The 22777-nt window shown below is 34.2% G+C and overlaps 1 protein-coding gene across 10 annotated transcripts in view; it reads left to right on the plus strand.

Annotated features, from left to right (window-relative positions):
- LOC106875482 (trafficking kinesin-binding protein 1) overlaps window positions 1-22777 on the plus strand; it is a 209950-nt gene that overhangs the window by 69212 nt on the left and 117961 nt on the right. The window contains exon 1 of one of the 10 annotated variants that reach the window (XM_052970004.1): window positions 1744-1858. The exons of the other annotated variants lie outside the window; for them this stretch is intronic. The gene's annotated coding sequence lies outside the window, so the exon portion shown is untranslated. Of the gene's footprint in view, window positions 1-1743; window positions 1859-22777 lie in introns of those variants that run through there. 10 annotated transcript variants of the gene reach the window in all.

The raw sequence follows: 22777 nt of genomic DNA on the forward strand, positions 1-22777 counted from the left end.
TATATATATATATATATATATATATATATTTATATATACACACACACACAACGGGCTTCTTTCAGTTTCTATCTACCAAATCCACTCATAAGGCTTTGGTTGACCCAAGGCTATAGTAGAAGACACTTGCCCAAGGTGCCACGCAGTGGGACTGAACCTGGAACCATGTGGTCGGTAAGCAAGCTACTTACCACACAGCCACTCCTGCTCTGTGTAGCTATTCTTGATCGCCATATTAAGATGGTGAGCTGACAAAATCGTTAGCATGCTAGACAAAATGCTTAGCAGCATTTCATCTGTCTTTGCATTCTGAGTTCAAATTCTACCAAGGCCAACTTTGCTTTTCACCCTTTCAGGGTCAATGAAATAAGTACCAGTCAAGTGCTGGGGGTTGGTGTAATCGACTAGCTCCCTTCTCTCAAAAACTACTGGCCCTTTACCAAAGGTCGAAATCATTATTTTCAGTTCCACATTGAGGCACCTAGCTGGTAGGATTGTTTGTGTCCAACAAAATGTCTTGTATTTCTTCCAGCTCTTTTATGTTCTGGATCCAATTCTTGATGGAACCAACTTTAATTTTCATCTTTCCATTGTTGATGAAATAAAGCACCAGTCCAATAATGGTATCAATTAATCCCTTCCAGTCAAAATAACTGGCCTTGTTCATAAATTAAGCTTCAGGTCAGTGTTGATCAAACCCACCTATAATTGGGAATATTCTTATGACTCCCCCCACCTCTTCCTTTTTTTCTAGTCATTGAGTATTTAGATGTAAAGGTACATACCCTAGTGATTAGGATGTTGTACTCACGACTGCAAGGTTGTAGTTTCAATTCCCATACTGGTTAATGCATTCTGTTCTTGAGCAAAACACTTCATTTCACATTGCTGCAGTCCACTCAGCTGTAAATGAATAACCCTGCATCCCTTTCAGAAGGAATATTGTGATCTTGGTCACTTATGCACCATGGAAACTGCGTAACTGGCCCCTAATGAGTCTTAGAACTCAAGACACTAATGCCCAGGGGTAGATTATGATGATGCATTCTGACCATTTATATTATCTTATAAATCCTTATTTTTAAGATAGTAACACAATTTGTTGGAGATTTTTGGCTGCTATTTCTAGCAGGTTGAATGACCAACTTTGTAGAAGCTACCTCATTAGTTCTGTTTTCTTAAATTCTTGGGAAATTACCCCAATTTTGAAAAACTTCATTGAATCATTGATCCAGTTGTTGTTGTTAAATAATAAAGATAAAGAAATCATTATTATTATTATTATTATTATACCAATTCATTTTCCTTCCCTTCTTTGCAATTTTAAAGAAGATAATATTTCCTTCAGATCCCTTTGGTAATTCTCTTGAGATGTTTTTAAAAATGAAATGGTTTTCTTTGTATGACATCTATCAAGAGAAATGGATAAATGCCCTATTTTTATTGATAATACCGTCCCATTGATGGGGCTGTTGATGTTGTTTTGGACTGGAATCTAAATGTTTTGTCAAAGAATCAAAATCAATAATATTGACATTTGATTTTGTAGCCTTGTTTTTGTCTCCCTTTTTTTTCTTATATTTGTTGAAAGATTTTCTTTGAATTATAATTATTTAAGAATGTTGTTTCTCTCAGATGAAGATTGTACATGCAGCAGCAGACTTTCAAGTCAGCTGTTGTATGTTGTGGCAACATATTGATATGTCAGCCTCTGTTTTATTGATAGAGAATGAGTGAGAGAGTGAGTGCACTGCAGAAGCAAGCTTCCACTTGCTGCTACATTGAGAGGACTACTAGTGCTGCTACTATTTATTATTAGTGGACTATCTATCTATATGTGATGTTGTTTCTGGATCAGGTAATCGAGTTTTTTTTTTTCTCATCTATTTTGATAGTTTATATTGATATTTATTAAAAAAAAAAAAATGCATTTTTGCAAAGCCTTCTTTAGTTGATGTTGTCTGTGTAGATTATTAGAGTAAGACATTTAGGTAAAGAAAACACTAGAAAAAAATAATTGCATCCTCTTCTGTACTAGCAAAACTATCAGTCAGTCTACCAAACTGATTCATTTATGCTTCGAGTAGTTTTCTAGTATTGTTGGGTAGCGAGCAACTATCCACGTTTTATATAACCTGAAAGGACATCCAAGGAGAACAACAGGTTCTTTTTGTTTCACCAGTGACCTTTGTAACAAAGCAGACATATTTAAATATGTGCAGATCTGCTTCTTTCTGTTAGCTTGTGCTCGTTGTGTACATTGGCATCATATTACTCACCGCCTACATCACTGCAACCACTGCCCTTTGGAGAGTGGTGTGCTACTGTAGTTTTGTAGTGAGGCTGTTTATTATATTTATTTTTATCATGGGGGTTATATAACTTTCTTCAATGTCAGTCATGCATGTGGGACACTGTTGCTGTGTTAAATGTTTTTGATTAAGAAAATACTTCTTCCTGACACTCTACACTTTGAGTAAAAGAATGCTTTGTTTATATTTTTCATTGAGATATCTAAAGATAAACTGAATTTACTTGTCTATTTACTTATTTTTCTTTAAACTAGAATATTTTAATAATTCAAATAATTTTCCATAATTGCACAAAATGAATTTTTTTACCTGCTGCCTTTTCATTTTTTTTATTTTTTATTTTTTATTCAGAATTTCTCCCCTTTTGTTTGTAATTATCAAAATACTATACTGATTGGTAGATTGCTTTATTTGAAGATCTCTGTTATTAGTATAAATAGAACTTCAGCATTTCTATTTAAAAAAAAAAACTCTATAATTTATATGAAAAATGAAGATACATTTGTTGTCTTTGAAAATCTATTTTGAAATCATTCTCAACCTTTGACAGTTCCTTGGGATGGATCTGCTGATATATCTAATAATAAGGCTACTGAGGCAGCCTATTTATGAGCTTCCACCTTCACAAGAGGTGACATTCAGGATTACAAAGCAATTTACTTAACCCCATTTTGGACTAGACAGATACTCTATGATGATTAGTACAAGGTCTCTCTGATGCAGGTTCAATTCATACTAAAAGTCAATTTTGTTTGTTATCCATTTGTAGGTAACGATAAGTACCACTAAAATTCTGGGAAAAAAAAAACGAACAAAAAAAATCCTTGTTTTTAGAATAAAGGTTTGGTTTCTACTGAAAAGAAGATATTCAAATTATTATTACTATTATTGTTTTTAATGTTATTATTATTTTTCAGTAGTCTTATTTTTATTGTGTGCTTTCACTGCACTATTGAATGCAGCTCTGCACTTTTGGTGTGTGCAGTGTTTTGTTTTGGTTTTTGTGTTTTCTGTTGCATTGATGGCACTCTGCATAATGTGTGCAGTGTCGAACGATGCTCTGTTTTGTATATTGTGCTTATTTGTAAGTGCTGAGGTTTTGGTTATATATTTGTCTACATCTCCTTTTTTAAATAATTCCCAAGGCACATTTCATTATAAGGATTATGTCTCCATACTCTTTTTTTCTGGTTCATTCTGTTTAGATCTTTGTATTTAAATAATTTCTCCATTTCTTTGAAAGATAATCATCATCTGCTTTGGTTAGGGGGCATGTTTTTCCTAAGTGATTTTTGACAATAATATCTTACTTATTATTAAGGCGGAGAGCTGGCATAATCGTTAGCACGCTGGGTGAAATGCAAGGCAGTATTTTGTCCATTTATATGTTCTGAGTGCAGATTCTGTTGCAGTTGACTTTGCCTCTCATCCTTTAGAGATTGATAAAATAAGTACCAGTTGGAGACTGGGGGTTGATGTAATCGACTTGCCCCTCTGCCAAAATTTATATTTGGCTTATTATTGTTTGTCATGCTGGCAGAATCATTAGCACGTTGGACAAAATGCTAAACAGCATTTCTTGTGGCTCTTTACATTCTGACTCGAATGCTATCGAGGCTAGCTTTGCCTTTCATCATTTTGGGATCAATAAAATAAGTTCCAACAGAGCATTGGGGCCAATCTAGTCAGCCAAATTTCAGGCCCCTGTCTATAGTAGAAAGAATTCTTATTATTATCATTATTATGATGGTAAAGTCATTAGTAGTTTGGACAAAATGTTTTGTGGTATTTCTTCCAGATTTTTAAAGTTCTGAGCTCAAATACTGCTGAGGTTGAGTTTGTCTTTCATCCTTTTGGGGTAAATAAAAGAGCACTGGGGAAATCTAAATGATTTCCACCTGCCCTCAAAATTGCTGGCCTTGTGCTAAAATTAGAAATTATTATTATTATGGCAAACTGGTAGAGGTGTAAGCACACGTTGGGGAAAATGCTTAGCAGCATTTCATTCATCTTAAGGTTCTGAGTTCAAATTCCACTGAAGTTGACTTTACCTTTCATCCTTTTGGGGTCGATGAAATAAGTACTGGAATTGAAGTAATCGACTATCCCTTGTGCCTATAGTAGAAAGGATTATTATTATTATTATTATTATTATTGTTGTTGTAAGGCAGTGAGTTGGCTGAATTGTTAGCACACCGGGATAAATGCTTAGAAGCATTTCATCTGTCTTTACATTCTGAGTTCAAATTCTGCTGAGGTTGACTTTGCCTTTCATTCTTCCAGGGGGTTGATAAAAGAAGTACCAGTCAAAAATACTGGGGGTCAATGTAATTAACTAGTCCCCTCCCCCTAAATTTCAGGCCTTGTGCCTCTAGTAAAATGGACTACTATATTATTATTATTATTATTATTATTATTCAGTTAAGGGAATTGCAACCTTTTTTTTTATATATTGTTAACTGGTTGTTGGTCTTATTCACATTGGTCATTAGATAAACACTTCATAACTCAAGTAATTTTTGTGTCCCTTTAAAGCGTGGTTTTATTGCAAAACAACTATTTACACTGAAATAAGATGTAATTACATATTTATTATCAACAGCTCATATTTCTGGCTGAAATAACTGTAGTAACATGCATTCATCTCTTTATCTATTTTATCTCTTTATCTCTCATCAAAAATTCTACATCAGATATTTTCATAAATGTTTGTTGAGTTCTTATTGATTTTAGAGAGAAAAAAAAATTGGCAACTCTGAAGACTCTAGTTACAGACCATCGTCAGAGAGAACCATTAATCTATTGGTTGTTGGGATACTGCTGAAGAACTGGTGTATTCATTCAGTAAGGGTGCTTTATACGATTGCTTGATTTGCTAGAAACAACAACCAAATCTCCCTTAGATTACTCTTAACTTGTGAAATGCATTGGATAAGATAATCAGAAATAATACAATGGTTGAGAAAATGTGTGGTCATGGCTAGAACGTCTTTAATTATAAGTCTACTCAATCAGGGATGTCCTAATTATAAGCGGCATCAATTAGAGTGGCTTACCATTACCATTTTTGAATGTTCTTATCAGTTATATAGAGTTATCACTATTTGAAGTGACAACATGTTCCTACCTTGTGTTTCTTGTTTACAACTAGGTCGATTTGGTCTGTTTAGTGATCAGAATCCTTGTCACAGACAGAACGCAATGCTTGGCTTGACAGCACTTTATAAACTGTGCTCTTTTGGTTAGTTTTTGTCAACTGTGTCCAGTCATCTTTGACTTAGACTCGAATCTGTCTCAAGTCCTAGGACACATAAAACTGGACCTTAACCTGGCTTCCATGGTATATAAGTGACTAAGATTATAACACTTACTCTTCCTGAACAGGACACTGGTCTGTTGTAGTGTTAACTTTCTGGTTATAGCTGTAACTTATTTTCAGCTGAGTGAACTAGAGTAATAATGCAACACCCTGCCTAGTCTTGGAATCAAAGCTACAATCTTGCAATCAAGAGTTGCTACTAATCACGAGGGTATGCATCGTCGCGTCTAAGTACTTTATTCCTGAAGAAAGGGAGAGGGTAACAGCTATTGAAATAACTTGGACTATGGGTGTGTTTGATCGGTGCTGACCTGAAAGTTAATTTATGAACAAGGCCAGTTACTTTCAGGAAATTGAAACCATGATCTTACGACCACAAGTACAACCCTAACCACTAGGCCATGTTCATTCATGATCCGACTGTTGGATTTGTTAGTAACTATTTTGAGTTTGGCCTCTTTGAAGTACAGATGATATTTTACTTTCACTCATCGACAATATTTCTAAAAATACAGAACATTTAATGACTTTTAATACTTGTAATTAATAATTAATTCCAACTAAATGCATGCTTTTTGTAAATGATCACATAAAAGCCTCTATATTTATGATGATGTATGACCTTTATCAAAGAGGTTTTCTCTTTTTTTCCCTTCCATTGAAGACAGGAGGTTGTTTTGAAATGCTTCATTTCATTTATAAGTCCATTCTTCAAATAAATCAATTTATGTTACAATGGCTAAAAGCACACACACACACACACACACACACACACACACAAGCACCCCATTCCCACATGCAGTTGTAGTAATGTTATTTTCTGTAAATTCAATACAGATTTGTTATCTTTTTTTTTTAATCTTTTACTTGTTTGAATTGTTGGACTGTGGCCATGCTACAGCACTGCATTCAAAGATTTAATCAAACAAATCAACCCCAGAACCTATTTTTGAAATTTGGTGCTTATTCTGCTGACCTCTTTTGCCAACCAATAAGTCATAGGACCTTAAACAAACAAACACCAGTTGTTAAATGGTGATAGGGGACAGGCACACACAGACGTGTGTGTGTTTGACCCTCCTCTATCTCTTCACAAGCTATCAGTTTGTTTATGCTCCCCTAACTTAGAAGTTCTGATGGAATAAGTACCAGGCTTGAAAAATAATTACCTGGGTAGATTTGTTCGACTACCCCCTATAAAGTAGTGTCCCAGTATGGCTGCAGTCCGATGACTGGAACAAAAAATAAAAATTTTTTTAATATTTCTACTTTGATACTATTTATACCTTCCACAAATTTAACAGTTTTGTAAGTCTGTCGAGCATTTAGTGAAATATTGTTTGACCCATAATTAATGTTGTGGTTGACTTTGCATGGGTTACCTTTTTGCTTTTCTGTTATATTATGACTATATATGGTGGTACAGCCATACATTTTGCACCTTTGATTTAAAATGTTAGGTTAAATTCAATTTCTGTCTTAGCTTTTACACTGTTTTCACTATTTAACTCTTTAGCACTCAAATTATTCTGTCAAGTGTAACACTTCTTCATTTACATTGTTATGAATTAATGATGCACTACCTCATAGCTTTAGGATTTCAGTGACGTGATTGTTTATTTTTAGAATGACATTGTAGGGTAAGTATGAGAGGTTTAATGTGGCCAGTTTTAGCATAAAACAGGTTGAATATTTAGGTTAGATATAGTCGGTTGAATTGATAAAGAGTTAAGGCAGCATTACATTCTATATTATTTTGGGGTCAAAGCCAATAAGTGAAATATAAGACTATCTCTTAGCATTGTTCCTTAAGTGAAATCTCACCCCAAAAATAGTTTCTTAGCTTAATTAAAGTTTTATATTTCTAAGATGTTTCTCAGCAGCGACCCTTTGTAATTTTGATACTTCATTAGCTTTAAGCACGTTAATTACTGGAGACCTATTTTAATGTTATTAGCTATTTCTATAAGAAGTTATTTAAAATGTTATTGTTATTTAATTAATTCTTAAATGGTAATTGTATATAACTACGGTAAAAGTATTTATCGTTGTTGTTATGCACATTTAACATTCAAATTGTTTTAGCAGTTGAACATCTGAACGAACACACACACACACACACACACACACACACACACACACACACACACACACACACACACACTGTACTATTTGCTTGTTGGTAGGATCAGCAAAAAAGAACTCTATCCAGCAAGAGATAAGTATCATTTAATTAATACAGGAGTCATATGTGAGCCACTTTGAGTTTCATGTTCGGTTAGTGCAGTTATCAGACAAGCTCGCAGAATATACTGTAGATGACTTGGCAAGTGTTCAGGCTCGAATGACATGGTTACTCTATGAGAAAATATGAGAAAAAGTAAGAATAAATAATGAGAAAAGAAACAAGAGGAAAATGTAAAGGGAAAGGGGGATAAAGGTTACATCTCTTTAACCTATCAAATGAAGAGTGCTCTTAATGTTGAGTGTTTATATCTGAAAGAAATTGCCGAGTGGGGTGTAGTTGAATGAGGGGAAAGGTTAAAGTGCTTTAAACTGTGTCTGATTTAACAAAAACTTATCAAAATGTAGACATCTTGTAAAAACTCCCAACTCAAGTTTAGGACAGTACAGCTCTTCAATCTTATAAGGACGAGTGTTCTTTCTACTGTACATTTAGCAGATTCTTGATCCATTAATGTATAGCGTAACTCTGTATGTTGAGGTTGGTGACTGGTAAAGTCAGTACTTCATTCTAGATTCAGATTTATGAATCAGCTGGGATATTATATAAGAAGCTAGACTGCTGCTGATAACTTAGCATTTCATCTCTAAAATCTTACTTGACATATTACTACTTATTTAAGCCCTTCACTAACAATGGAGCATAGGCTGTCAACAGCTTTTATCCACTGTTCTCGGCTCTGGGCTGTGTTTTTTGCATTTCTCCAGTTGGATCCTTGCTTTTTCAGCTCTACTACTTGTATTGTCCTTCCCATTTCATCCCTAAGGGAAAGCTTTCCTCTCCTACGTCTTGTTGGTTCCGAATTGTCATCAATGCTTCTGTAATTTTGTTTTTTTTCTAGGTAGAGTAGTTGGTCCTATGTAAACCTATTTTCACTTTTGAGAAGAGGTGATTCACTTTAGTCTGGCCTCTATCTTTTGACCTGTTCAGCATAGGAGGGAAGCTCTACCAGGAGTTGCACTCCACTGGCATAGCTTTCAGTGTTAGAGGCACATGAACCTATCCCACAACAAGAACTGGATTTTGTAATGTTTTGCTTTGTGTGGTCTTGATTATTAGTGGATATTTTCCCCAGAAATTTAGCACAAATGAACTCGAAAGCCTGTCTTCAGAAATATGCCAGTGCAAACAGCAATAATAATATAGTGTAGTTGTAGCCTAACTAAAATATTTATAATGAGTCATTTATTTCTGTTCCAGGATGTTTATCAACATCCCTTCTAACTATAAAAAAAAAATATGTGTACAGCTGCACAGCATTTTTTTAAAAATTGGTTTTAAGAGTAACAAGATCATCAGAACCTCAGTATGCCATACCATATACTCCAATATATCCTGATTTAGTAAACCAACTAGAATTAGAAATGAAAGGGTTGACCTTCATGCATTTTGTTTTTCTTATTTTAGAATTAAGAAAACTATGATAAATCTAAACAATTTGTTTACTAAATATTTTACTTTTTACTGGTATTTTAGTAACTGTGCAAAAACAAGCTTTGCTGCTGGGTGGGGTAGTAGGGTGTCGGCTGATGAGCTGATAGTTTGTTTGTATCTGTTATCATAACTGTGTTGTGTCTTCTGAAAAATACCCTTATCTCTCCAAACATCAAGTCTACTTCACTGTAAATAGGTACCATGGAAGAATATAGCTCACTGTTGTTGGCTGGAGAAGTACTCTGTAATTTAATGAATCTTTTTATGTGTTTATATACATATTGCTTGGGTTAAAAACTATCATTAACGTCCTACTCATGGTAAGCTGCTAAATATCTCTCATACATTGATACCTAGGATATCTCTTGAGCCACATATTTCAAATATGTTTCAATTATGACAGTAGATAACACTGAAAACTAACATATATACAAAAATGTGACTAAATCCAAGAATCCTTAGTTATCATTGTGATTTGATGACTAATTTACCAATTACTAATTTACGTAACAAAAAAAAAAATTGGTTAACTAATGATGCCAGCTGATGACTTGGGTGTAGCAATTTTTAACCAAAATAATTGTATGTCTAGTAGACAATTGTTGTTTATATTAATGCTGAATATGTTTGTGATTATAATTTAAAATGATTATTTGAACATTAACGAAAGTAATTATATGATAATTACTAACTCAATTGTTAAGTTATTAGTGGGATGGTAAAATGCTATCTGCTTGGGAACTATTTAGAAATAATGAACTGATGTTGTGAAAAATAATAAATATTATAGAGAATATCAAATCATTTAAAAAAAACATTGATAAATTTGATCTTTTCCATAAATATATAACAGTATATTCTGTTTGTTAAGCACATTGACACATGTGCCATCAAACATGATGGGTTGTCCACTGAGCAGTTTAATGGACATGGTCATCACCATCCTCAATTAATGCCCACTTTCCCATGTTTGCATGGGTCAAATTTTCCAGTGACTGGATGCTCTTCTTGTTGCCAACCTTCACTTGTTTCCAGGCAAGATATTTCCCATGGCCAGGCGTGTTTTACATGGAAGCCTGAAATAAACAACATTGCTTGTATGATAGCAATGTTCATTTACAACCAGCACGTGATGTGTTGGCAAGAGCACACACACACACACACACACACACACATTATACAAAAGAATTTCATATGGCTGATTGGTAAAGACTCTGGAATACACTCCAATCTTTAGTTGTTTATAGATATGCTATCACAATTGGAATTTCATTTTTTTTTTTTTTTGTTTTTATTATAATCTCATCTCAGTTCTGAATATGAGTTCAGTCCATATTCAAAGACATTCCAACCATGATCATCTTTTCTTCTCGGACATTGTGTATTCAGAAGGAAATTAATTAGTGTGCTCTTTTTTTTTCCTTTTTCAAGGTAAAAGGATTAAAGTTTAGAGATTTGACTACTGCTATTTCTAGCAGGTTGAACAACCACGCTGACACACACACACACGCACACACGCACGCACACTAAGGGTTTCTGTACAGTTTTTATCTATCAAATATTATTGGCAAGGTATTTATCAACCTGAGTATTTAAATAAAACATTTTATATGAAATAGTTATTGGAGCCTTGTTCTCAGAATTTCTATTCTTGTCAGATATTTTCACTATTTTAAAAACTCTATTAATTCAACATGGTTCCATTTAGCTGATTAAAGGGACAAAACAAAGTTCTATTTATATTTTGAATTATTGATTTATGCACACACACACACACACACACACACACACACACACACAACCTGATTAATGTGATTGAACCCTTCATTCGTTTACTATTCTAGTACTAGAATATGACCGGGTCAAAGAAGACTCCTATTTGAGTACTACTCACATCTATGAGTGCTACTCGCGTGTATGAGTTGCTTCTATTACACATACACATTCACTCACACAGATAACTTAGACTGCAGCTGAATGGAATGTCTTTTGGCTAATTTGCGATTATTCACTAACGTGTTGTGATTACAAGTTTGCAGATGTTGATTTCCTCTCTCTGTCTCATCTATTGCTGTTATAATTACCTCAGCCCTTTCGAATTAATGAGGTTCAGGTGTGGTTGTGTGCTTTAGAAGTTTGCTTCCCAACCACATGGTTTTAGGTTCAGTCCTGCTGCATGGCACCTTGGGTAAGTGCTACAACCCCAAGAAAACCAAAGCCTTGTGAGTGGATTTGGTAGACGAAAATTGAAAGAAGCCAATCGTATGTGTATATATATAATATATACATATATGTGTATGTTTGTCTTGATATTGTATAATAGTTGTAAATGATTGTCACTGTCATACAAGCAGCATTGTTCATTTCCAATATTCTACAAAAACATATCTTAGAAACAGGTGAGAGTTGGCAGCGGGAAGGTCATCCACCTGTAGAAAATCTACCTCAATAGTCTCTGTTTGAGCCATGCAAGTATAGAAAAGTGGATATTAACACTACGGTGATGACATGTGTGTCCAGACCTCATCCAGTATAGCTTTACGCTTGTAAGATGACAAGATATGATTTTAGGGTAATTTCATTGTTAATTTTAACAAGTTGAGTAACCTCATAGAGATTCCCTTGTTGTATTTGTTACCATTTGTTTCTTTTTTTTTTTTTTTTTTTTTTTTTTGGCATAATGTATCTAGGATTGCATATCAGATGTGTTCATTTTTAGGAACACATTTGATATGAGCAAGCTTTGCTTGTTATTTATAATAAGTCAAGCAACAACATAGAGGCTTCTCACCTGCTGTATGTAAAAGTAGTGAAAAGATGTCTAGCAAATCCAATATCTATCTTTGTTCAATGAATTCTGTGTCATATAATAGAATTTTCTGAAATATAAGGAACTAATAAATATTTCCAAGATAACATTCTGATCTTGTTATTGTTGTTTTGATATTTATAGAACCATTTGCATTCTAACAGCTTTCTAAAACAAACTTGTTTCTATTTATAATACATTTATACTATATTATGTACGTATATTATGTATGTATGTTTATCAATGAGTTGAGTATTCTGTTTGTATACAATGAACCAAATTTTGTATTCATAGCTTTTGTTTTGTTGTTCTCATTCACTTTCACCCCGTTCTTTGAAATTCTTTTGTTATTACCTCCACCTTAGCAAAGGTGGAGGTATTGTTTCAGTTGTGTTTGTTTGTTTGTCCGTGGACAAGATATTTCAAGAACCGCTGAATGGATTTGGATGAAACTTTATGGGATGTTTGGCCTCGTGACTAGCGCGAACTGGTTAGATTTTGGGATCAATCCAGTACTGAACAAGGATTCTGCATTATTTTTCCGTTTTTTTTATGTTTTACTATTTAATTTTTGAGAGTGGTCGAGTTCATTTTTAGTATTCTCATTTGTGAGAGCAGTCAAGTTTATTTCAGATATTCCCATTTTAAAAATCGTCTTTGGCTAATCATTGAGAGGATGTTGGTGTTGCCTTGGCGGAGGTTTGCGCTCTCTGAGTGCTGCTCTTATTTCAGATTTTTTTTTGTATGTTGCTTTTTACTTGTTCCAGTCATTGGACTGTGACCATGCTGGCCCATCATCTTGAAGGGTTTCAGCCAAACAAATCAACCCCAATTTTATGTCTGGTACTTATTCTGTTGGTTTTTCTTGCTGAATTGTTAAGTTACAAGGACATTAACAAACCAATGCTGGTTGTCAAGTGGTAGAACTATAAAGACACACACACGACAGGCTTCTGTACAGTTTCCATCTACTAAATTTACTCGCGAGATATTAATCAGCCCAAAGCTATAGCAGAAGACACTTATCCAAGTTACTATGGAGTGGGACTGAACCAAAAATCACATGGTTGCAAGGCAAGCTTGTTAACCACATAGCTATGCCTACGCCTAATTTTGCAAATGCTTTTAATGATTCCTAATTTATAGAATTACTTCCAGAGATGTGATGCAGTGTGTGTGTGTGTGTGTGTGTTAGATAAAATTGATTTTTACCAAACAGCTGTCTTGTTTCATAGATAGCTTTTTCAGAGAGCAGAATAAGAAGAAGAAAAAAACAACAATTTATAGATAGCCAAAGAAAATAATGATAAAAAAAAAAACTAAGAAAAACCTCTCAAATATTTGTGAGAATATTCATACATGAAGTACATATTTAGTTGCTTATATATGTGTATATAAGAGGTGTGTATACATTTCATCTTAGCTTTACTATTAGATCAAGCTACATGCGATTGACCCACATTGCATAATCAATTATTATTATTAAGGCGGTGATCTGACAGAATCGTTAGCCCGCCAGGTAAAATGCTTAGCGGCATTTTGTCTCTCTTTACTTTGCCTTTCATTCTTTTGGAGTTGATTAAATAAGTACCAGTTACGTACTGGGGTTGAGGTAATCAACTTACCCCCTCCCCCAAATTTCAGACTTTGTGCTTATAATAGAAAGGATTATCATTATTATTATTATTATCATCATCCTTTACTTTATTCAACTCTTACCATTAATTTTCTAATCAATGTTTAGCCTAATACTTAATCTCAGTTGAACTTCAGGTGAATCTTCTGTTTAGTTCATTTAATCATCTATAACTATTGTATAATAACAAGGCAGTCCATCTATGATCCATCAAAGAAAAATATTTAAACTCCATGCTCTTAGTATTGATCTCATTTTGATTTATACTAACACTACATCTTATCAAGTTTACTCTGAAAACTATCTCTATTCTTTATCATCATCATCATCATCAGTGGTTCTCAACTAGAGTCTGTATGACCTCTGGGGATCCAGATGAGATTCAGGGGTGAAGGGGATTGGTCCACACATGCAAAAGAGTAAACTGGAGATCCAGATTTACAGTGGCATTCTATGGGTCCCTGAAACAGCTAAGTTTCTTTCTCTAACGTTTTATAAAGTTCAAACTGCATAAGTTAATATGCGAAAAACAAAACAGGAATTGTTGAAGAAGTATCTATAAAACTAGTTTTTAAACATCAGATAGCTATGTGGATCCACCAGAATAAAATGGTAATCAAAGTGGGGTCCATAGATAGAAAAAAAGGGGCTGAGAACCACTGGTCACCATTGTTTAATGTCCGCATATCCATGCTTTCATGGGTCAGATGGAACTTGTTGAGGCAGTTTTTTTTTTTTGCCAGATGCTTTTCTTGTAGCCAACCTGTTTCCAAGGTAATGTTTCCCCATGGCCATACACATTTAGCACAGATAACTGGAAAAGAACCATCTCATTTGTATGATGATGAAGACATTCATATACAACGATCGGGTGATGTCTAGAGAAGGTTACACACAAACACAATCACTCATATATATGCATACATGTATGCATATATATGCATATAGTATATATGATGATGATCATCATTTAATGTCCTCCCCTCCTGACATGAGTTGGACTGTTTGATAGGAGCTGGCGAGGTAGAAGATTGCACCAAGCTCTACTGATTTACTGGCTCCTATCATATATTTATATGTATATATACATATATATATAACACCATCATTTAATGTCCGTTGTCCATTATGGCATGGGTTGGATGGTTTACCAGGGCTGGCAAGCTGGATGCCCTTCCTAATCCCAACCACTCCAAGAGTGTAATGGGTCCTTTTATGTGCCAATGACATGGGTGCCATTTGTGTGACACCAGTATCTGCCATGACTACAATTTCACTTGGCTTGATGGGTCTTCTTCTCAAGCATGGCATAATGCCAAAGGGCTTGGTCATTTGTCATTGCCTCTGTGAGGCCCATATATATATATATATATATATGGGAGAATATACAAATAATAACAGACGAGGACAGGTGGTGTAAATAACAAAAGTATATATTAGTATGACGCTCGGGAATACGGAAAGTCTTTGACGTTTCGAGCTACGCTCTTCAACAGAAAGAATACGGAGACAAGGAGAAAAACACGGAGAAAAAAAATATATATATATATATATATATATATATATATATAAAAATAACTATACCAATACATTATATTGTCTTTGAGCTTTTGAAGTTCAATGTTAGTTTATGTATATAATGGTTGGAAAAATAAGGATGCATGAGAATTGAGAGTTGTGTTAGGTTTAAAAAAAGGGTTAAAAGTTTGTGTTAAGCAGGAAGTGTGTGTAAGGGGAGACAAATGTTTTTAGTTGGAGTTATGAACTCTTTTTCAACAGGAAGTTTATGTCTTTTCCATAATAATCAAACTAATGTTAAGCTCCCTTTTACTCTCATAATTAGTATGTCTGTATTTAATTCATTAAACTAATAATTGTATTTGAATTCTTTTAACATACTATTTAAGGTAATTATAATCATTGCAGCTTAAGCACTTCACTCATGTGCACAACTATACTTAATTTTTTGTGTATTTTTCCTCCTATTTAAATATTTTCCGTCACAAGTATTCGTTATTGTGTCCCCCACTACTTTTTTTTTTTTCATTGTTTTTCTTTGCTAGTTATGTATGTTTAATTGTATTCTCTGAAGAACTGTCTGCGAAACAAGACAGCTGCTTTCTTTGGAAGAGTTGGTTTTATCTAAGACATTTAATAATGTGAATAGAGTTTTACAATAGAATTGGAAACAAATTCTGTGAATACTTGACTTAGTCAAGATGTCAATAGAGTAAAATAACTCTAGAGAATATACATGTATAGACTAAGTATTTCAGCCCAGAATTGTTTACAGTTCCGTTATAAAATCCTATTCACATTCTTAACAATAAGAATTTTAACTTAAGTTTTAGTGGCATATTGATTGATTTCATTTGTGATCTGATTTGCATGTAGACTGGTCAAACAACAGTTTGGCTGTTTCTATGGCTATCCATATATAACCGGCTTAGTGGTAGTTGCATCTATAAAATAACAGTAAACCCGTTTCTTGTTCTTTCTTCAGAGAGGGTGGCAATAAAGTAAAGCAACATTACTTTCTCACTCACCAAATCAGTCTGTGTCAGAATTTACGAACAATTCTGTCTGTTTGATATACATTGAGAAGAAAAGTTTGAAAGAGAAATCAACATTAGGGTTGAAATAATTGGTGTGTATGTGTGTAAATTCAATTAGTGAAGACATGGATGTGTTGTTAAAAAACTTGCTTCAATGTTAGGTCTTACAAATAGTCATTTTCTTCTAAGATAATCTCTTTCACTATGAATTTCCAATGGTTGATTTCCTCTATAGTACTGTAGCCTTACCAACTCATGTTCTCTTGTATTAAACATAACTCTCTAGCTGCTGTTCACATGTAAAGATCATAGCCATGGAGTGCAGTAGATAAGCAAAATTATCAGAGCATTGAACAAAATGCCTTGTACTTAGTTTTAAACCTTTACATTCTGGGTTCAAATCCCACCAATAGTAGCTTTGCCTTTTATTCTACTATGATTCAGAAAATAAAGTACAAGTACTAGGGTTGATACAACTGACTGTATCCCAGTATACCCAGGTATATATTCAAGTGTATACCCATCTCGCATGTTTGGGGGTCTTGTGCTGTACTTTTCAACACAACTTTCTCTCACTCTTACTTCCTGTTTCTGTTGTGCCTGTAATTCAAAGGGTCAGCCTTGTCACACTGTGTCACGCTGAATATCCCCGAGAACTACGTTAAAGGTACACGTGTCTGTGGAGTGCTCTGTCACTTGCACGTTAATTTCACAAACAGGCTGTTCCGTTGATCGGATCAACTGGAACCCTCGATGTCGTAAGCGACGGAGTGCCAACAACAACAACAATTTATCCCCACTTAAACATGGATGGTCTATTTGAAGAAACTGAACTGGAACAATTAGAGCGTCCACATTTTAGTGGAGAGAAATATTACTTCTTCATATTAAATGTGCCTCTGTCACTAATAAATATGTCTAATGTTTAATTAGAGGACTATTTTGCTGGACGTAACCTTCTGTAGCTTTGTCATTGATAAAACTAAGCAGATTTAATCTTAACATCTATTATAGAGATTTAAGTATACAATGGGAGAATTTGAATCTTTAGCTGAATTGAATATATTCATTGATATTTAAATATCAAAGCACTGTTGTCAAGAAAATGTCAGACTTACTAACAATTTATATTGCTTATATTGATGTAAAACTGACAAAACATTTTCAGTAGTTTTTCATCACAATCATTAAGATTGTGTGTACAGAAATAAGTGTGTATATAATCTTGGGTGTACAATTAGATCTAAAGAAGGATCTCTTAACAGTTCTCATCAAAAATGGAAACGAGTACCAATGTTCCCATGTGCAGACTTGATAATTAAAATTCCTGTTCACCTGAAACCATTGGTTAAAGCGCAAATAAAGTACACATTTATATATAGTTGATTTCTTCGTTTATTCTGATTTATCAATCTTCTAAAGTCTTAGTTTTTACAATTACATTTATTTTAAATTTACTTCTCTGACTTTACTTTTTTCAATATTTGATGAAATATAAAAATATAAATGCGCAATAGATATTCATTATACAATTGTTGTGGCGGCAATGGTGATGTGGCTACAACATTCACCATATATTTCCTGAAACACATTAATAGAAATAAAGGAATTTAAAATTGGGTTGGGAATAATTTTTCAAGTGCTTATTTCCTAATTCATAACAATTGTCATACAAAACATATAAATAGGCAAGCACACATGCATGCATGCACGCATGTGCACACACACACACACACACACACACACACACACACACACACACACACACACACACACACACACACACACACACACACACACATAGCTAGATGTGTATGTGTTTGTCACACCCACCTCCATTACTTGGCAACTGATGTTAGTTTGTTTATGTTCTTGTAACTTAACAGTTTGGCAAAAACGATCAATAGGATGAGTGCTAGACTTTTAAAAGAAAATACTGGTATCCATTTACTCAACTAAACTCTTCAAAATAGTGCCCCAGCATGGCTACAATCTAATGACTGAATCCAATAAAAGCTGTAAGATTTCAGATCTGCATTTATTTTTAATTTTCATTTATGTTTTTATTCTTTATTTTGTTATTTGGAATCAATAATTTATTTTTGTTGCTGTTGAGGTAAAGTTCAGAGGAAATCCATTATGTAACAAAGACGGTGAACATGTTTGTACATATTAAACCTACATTGGTTTGTTGAATAAAAGTTTGTATCAATACAATATAAAGAGCTCAACTTTGTCGTTTATATGAAATAAATTTCATAGGCATTCATTTAATTAAATAAATTATTCAATTTCCAGTAAATTTGGTATTTGTATATTTTTCTTTGGTTTCTTATTGAAATTGGAGATAATTCTCAACTGATTAATTAATGTCTAGAAACCTAATTAAATACATTCATAATTAATTGCATGTAGTATCTCAATGGGCAACAATTTTAGCTTCTCGTTATTTGTATGTCTCATGTTTGTTTGTTATACTTGTTTGTTTATGTTTAGTAATTACTTTATAAATAGTACAGTTCAGTTCTGCTACACCTCAAAGGTGATATATCAATTATGATTATTCTGTTTATATATTGGCAATAATTTCTTTTGAGAAATATTCTCATCATTGCTGTATTTTGTATAGCATTTTTAATCATCAAGACATTTATTACGATAAGAACCTGACGCAATCCTCTGGCTTGTCTGTTCATGTCAAACTGTCCAACCCATGCCAGTCTGGAAAATGAGACATTAAATGATTATTATGAGGACACAAACACACATGATTTACTTGTGTATGAGTTGCACTCCTAATTTAGTGTTAGATCTTGGTACAAAGTTTGTTCCCTACATGTTCAAACTTTGCCCTGTATATGTCGCACTACAATTTTTTCTCCTAAAACCAAGTATAAAACAGTATGACTTACACACACACACATACACACATACACACACACACACACACATTATGTATATAAAATATCCAGCTTATTCCTACCTCAAGAGCTGTCCCAATAATAATGACCAGCAGGGTAAATTTATAAATATATATATATCATTATTTGGCTAACTCCATTTTGAAACATTGTTTTTCATAATAGACTTATAAACAGCTTGTAAAATATTTAATTTTTTCCCCCCTAATAACTGATGTAATTGTATTGTTAAGTAATAAGAATGTTTGTTAAATTGATTGGATTATTATTGTAATCTGGCCTCATACTAAAGTGATATGATAAAAAGAGCACTTCATTGTAATACTTTAGAATCTTCTTGCTGTTATAGAAGTTACAAAAACAAACAACAACCATGGATGGATTTCTTCTGATAAAGTTGATAGAGAACAATCAGAATATTAGGACAGTATTTTGTATGTGGGTTTTACCACAAAATAGAAAGAAAAGGTTGATAACAATTTGGAACAATATTATTAGTGCTGAGCTATCCTGAGGGAATGATTTGCAAGTGCCATGTCAAAAACACTGGTGTTGGCGCCATGTAAAAAGTACCCAGTACATTCTGTTAAGAGGTTGGCATTAGGAAGGGCATCCAGACTTAGCAAACATGCCAAAACAGACAGTAGAGTTGTGGACAGCCCCTGACCTTACCAGCTCCTATCAAACCATCCAACACCTGCTAGCATGGAAAACAGACATTAAATGATGATGATGATGATAGGAAGTGAAATTTCATCTGTAAAGCTACACAAAAAATAGCTTTGTCAATGAAATTGGATACATCATAATCAGAAACAAATAACCATTTGTATGAACAGTGACTCTTTGTTTACAATAAATATGCACATGCCAAAACAAGAATATGCATCCGCGCGTGTGTGTGTGTGTGTGTGTGCGTGTGCGTGCGCGCGCAAAAAATTTACTTCGGCTTTTTGCTCCTCTGAAGCATTGGTCATCAGTGACTTTTCTCCACCCTTACCAATTCTTGGCTGTCTTTTTCTGTTTTTTTCCCCCATTTGGATCCTTCCTTCTCGGCTCTTCCATAGTATCCTTCATATGTTTCCCTGGGGGAAGGATTTCCTCTCCCAAGTCTTGCTGGCTTTGAATTATCATCAGTGCTTCTGTAACTTGGCTTCTTTCAAAGTTGGGCTGTTAGCCCAACACAAACCCATTTTTACCTCTTGGAAGAGGTGGTCCATACTAATCTGGCCACTATACTTTGACCTGTCCAGTGTGGGAGGCCTGACCAGGAGCTTGTACTCCACTGGCATAACTCTCAGGGTTGTTGAGGCATACTAGCCACAGAACCACATCTAGAACTGGACCAATGGGCTTCGTCCAATTTCCATGTATCAGACTTCATTCATAGTGTATTGGTCAACCCATTGTTATATTAGGAAACCCTAGCCATCAGATCCTTGCAATGGGAGCGAACCCCAAAACACATGGTACACAGGAACTAAAAGAAGCCTCTGTCTGTCTGTGTGTCTGCCCGTCTGTCTGCCTGCCTGCCTGCCAGCCAGTCTGTCTGTCTGCTTGTCTGTCTCAAGCTACTCTATTTAGGGAAACTACAATGATGTATGAATTAAACAGTGATATTATTTCTAAACTGACTGCAAGAATTGCAGTTCTTAACGAAGTCTGTATTAAAAGAGCAAATATTAAGAATACCAAATCATTATCATTCTGCCTATGTTTATTATTGTTATATAACAACTTAAATATATCTATCAACATTGAAGGCAGGAAGTATAATTAATATCACATTGTTGGCTGTTGGACTTCAATCATATTAATATAAATGTATCTGAGATACCATATTAATTTCATCAATGTTCCTGAAATTGATATTGGTATAACCTCAGGCTTAAAAGAATAATTATCTACTAATGATATTAATGTATTTGACCTTGTTGAATGGAGAGAAATATATTGCTATTTGGGAGGCAGTTGGAGATGCAGGGGCGGGGGAGGAGTTTAGATTAGACTGCTACTGCAGAGTTTATTATTGAACCATTATTAGGAGATATTTGAAGATGATATTCTTGTTATTTATTAACAGTTTAAGCAGTTCGCTTGGTGAAGTTTATAGACATGTGCTAAAGTGATGTCTTAAGAATCTCTGATAATAACTTCATTAGATTGAATCACATGTTTATTACTTCTGAGATGGCTTTTATTGGCTACCAGCATCTGTGTGTGTGTGTTAGGTTTTGATATTTATATAAAGCATATAGCTTGCAACCTCTACTGCCATTTTTTTTTTTTTCCTGTAACTATTGCAGTAAAAATGTTGCACGAAACCGTTTTCTTTATTGTAGTTTTGTTCTTCTAAATAACTTTTGCATTAAACCCCTTTGTGTGCATTTTCTTCTTTTTGCAATCTTCCTCATATTTTATCATCACTACCACATCACCACCACTATCGTCGCCATTATTGTACCTTTTAACAGATAATTTTTAATTATGCAGCTTGGTTAATATTTGAATTTGCCTTCATTAATTTCAGGTTTCATTCAACTTTGTTGCAAATGATGATGATGATGATGTCTGTTCTAAAATCATCTAATTAAAAATCCGTGTAAAGAATAATTAGATATTGAGTAAAGATTAAATATCTGCCATAGTTTTCGCTGATTAATTTTATGGTTAAAATGAGGTTTACAGTGGTAGTGTTTGTATTCTTAGTCACTTTAATGGTTAAGTTGATAATTATATTTAAATTGGATGTTATTAGTTTTATGATTTAACTCCTATTAATTATTTTCAATGAATTTTAACCTTTTTTTCATACCAAATCACATAAAACCACCCCTGATTCTTTGATGCAAACTTCCTGTTTTAAATTAGAACCTTTCATTAAAATTTCATGTAATTTATGTTCCAAGTACCAAATTAATTACAAGGTATTTTATTAAATTCTTCCCTGTTTTCAAAATTATTAAAAACTACCTGAGACCATCCTTGGTTCTATGGTACAAGCTTCCTGTTTAAAATATTTTAAATTAAAACTTAGTTTGTGTTGTGTATGGATGAAGATAGCTGCATAAAGAAGTGCTGAGCTCTAATTGTGGAGGGAACCTGTGGAAAGGGTAGACCCAGGAAGACGAGGGATAAAGGATCTTCAGTCACTGGGTCTCACTGAGGAACTGACAAAAGACCAGGCGTTGTGGCAATTTGTTGTACTTGAGAAAACACAACAAGCTAAGTAAAACTGAAGTCCTTCATACATACAGGCTTGCTCCTTAACAAGTGCCAGTGCCACATAAAATGCGCCTGCGCTGGTGCTGTATAAATACACCCGTAGCGGTGGCATGTAAAAAGCACCCAGCACACTCTGTAGAGTGGTTGGCATTAGGAAAGGTATCCAGCCATAGAAACTATGCCACAACAGACAGTTGGAGTCTGGACAGCTATCCAACTGGCCAGCTCCATGTCAAACAATCCAAAACATGCCAGCATCGAAAATGGACAATAAATGATGATGATAATGATGCAAACACCAGATGAATAATGACAGTTATT

Source organism: Octopus bimaculoides, chromosome 8 (assembly GCF_001194135.2).
Source record: "Octopus bimaculoides isolate UCB-OBI-ISO-001 chromosome 8, ASM119413v2, whole genome shotgun sequence".
NCBI classification, from domain to species: domain Eukaryota; kingdom Metazoa; phylum Mollusca; class Cephalopoda; order Octopoda; family Octopodidae; genus Octopus; species Octopus bimaculoides.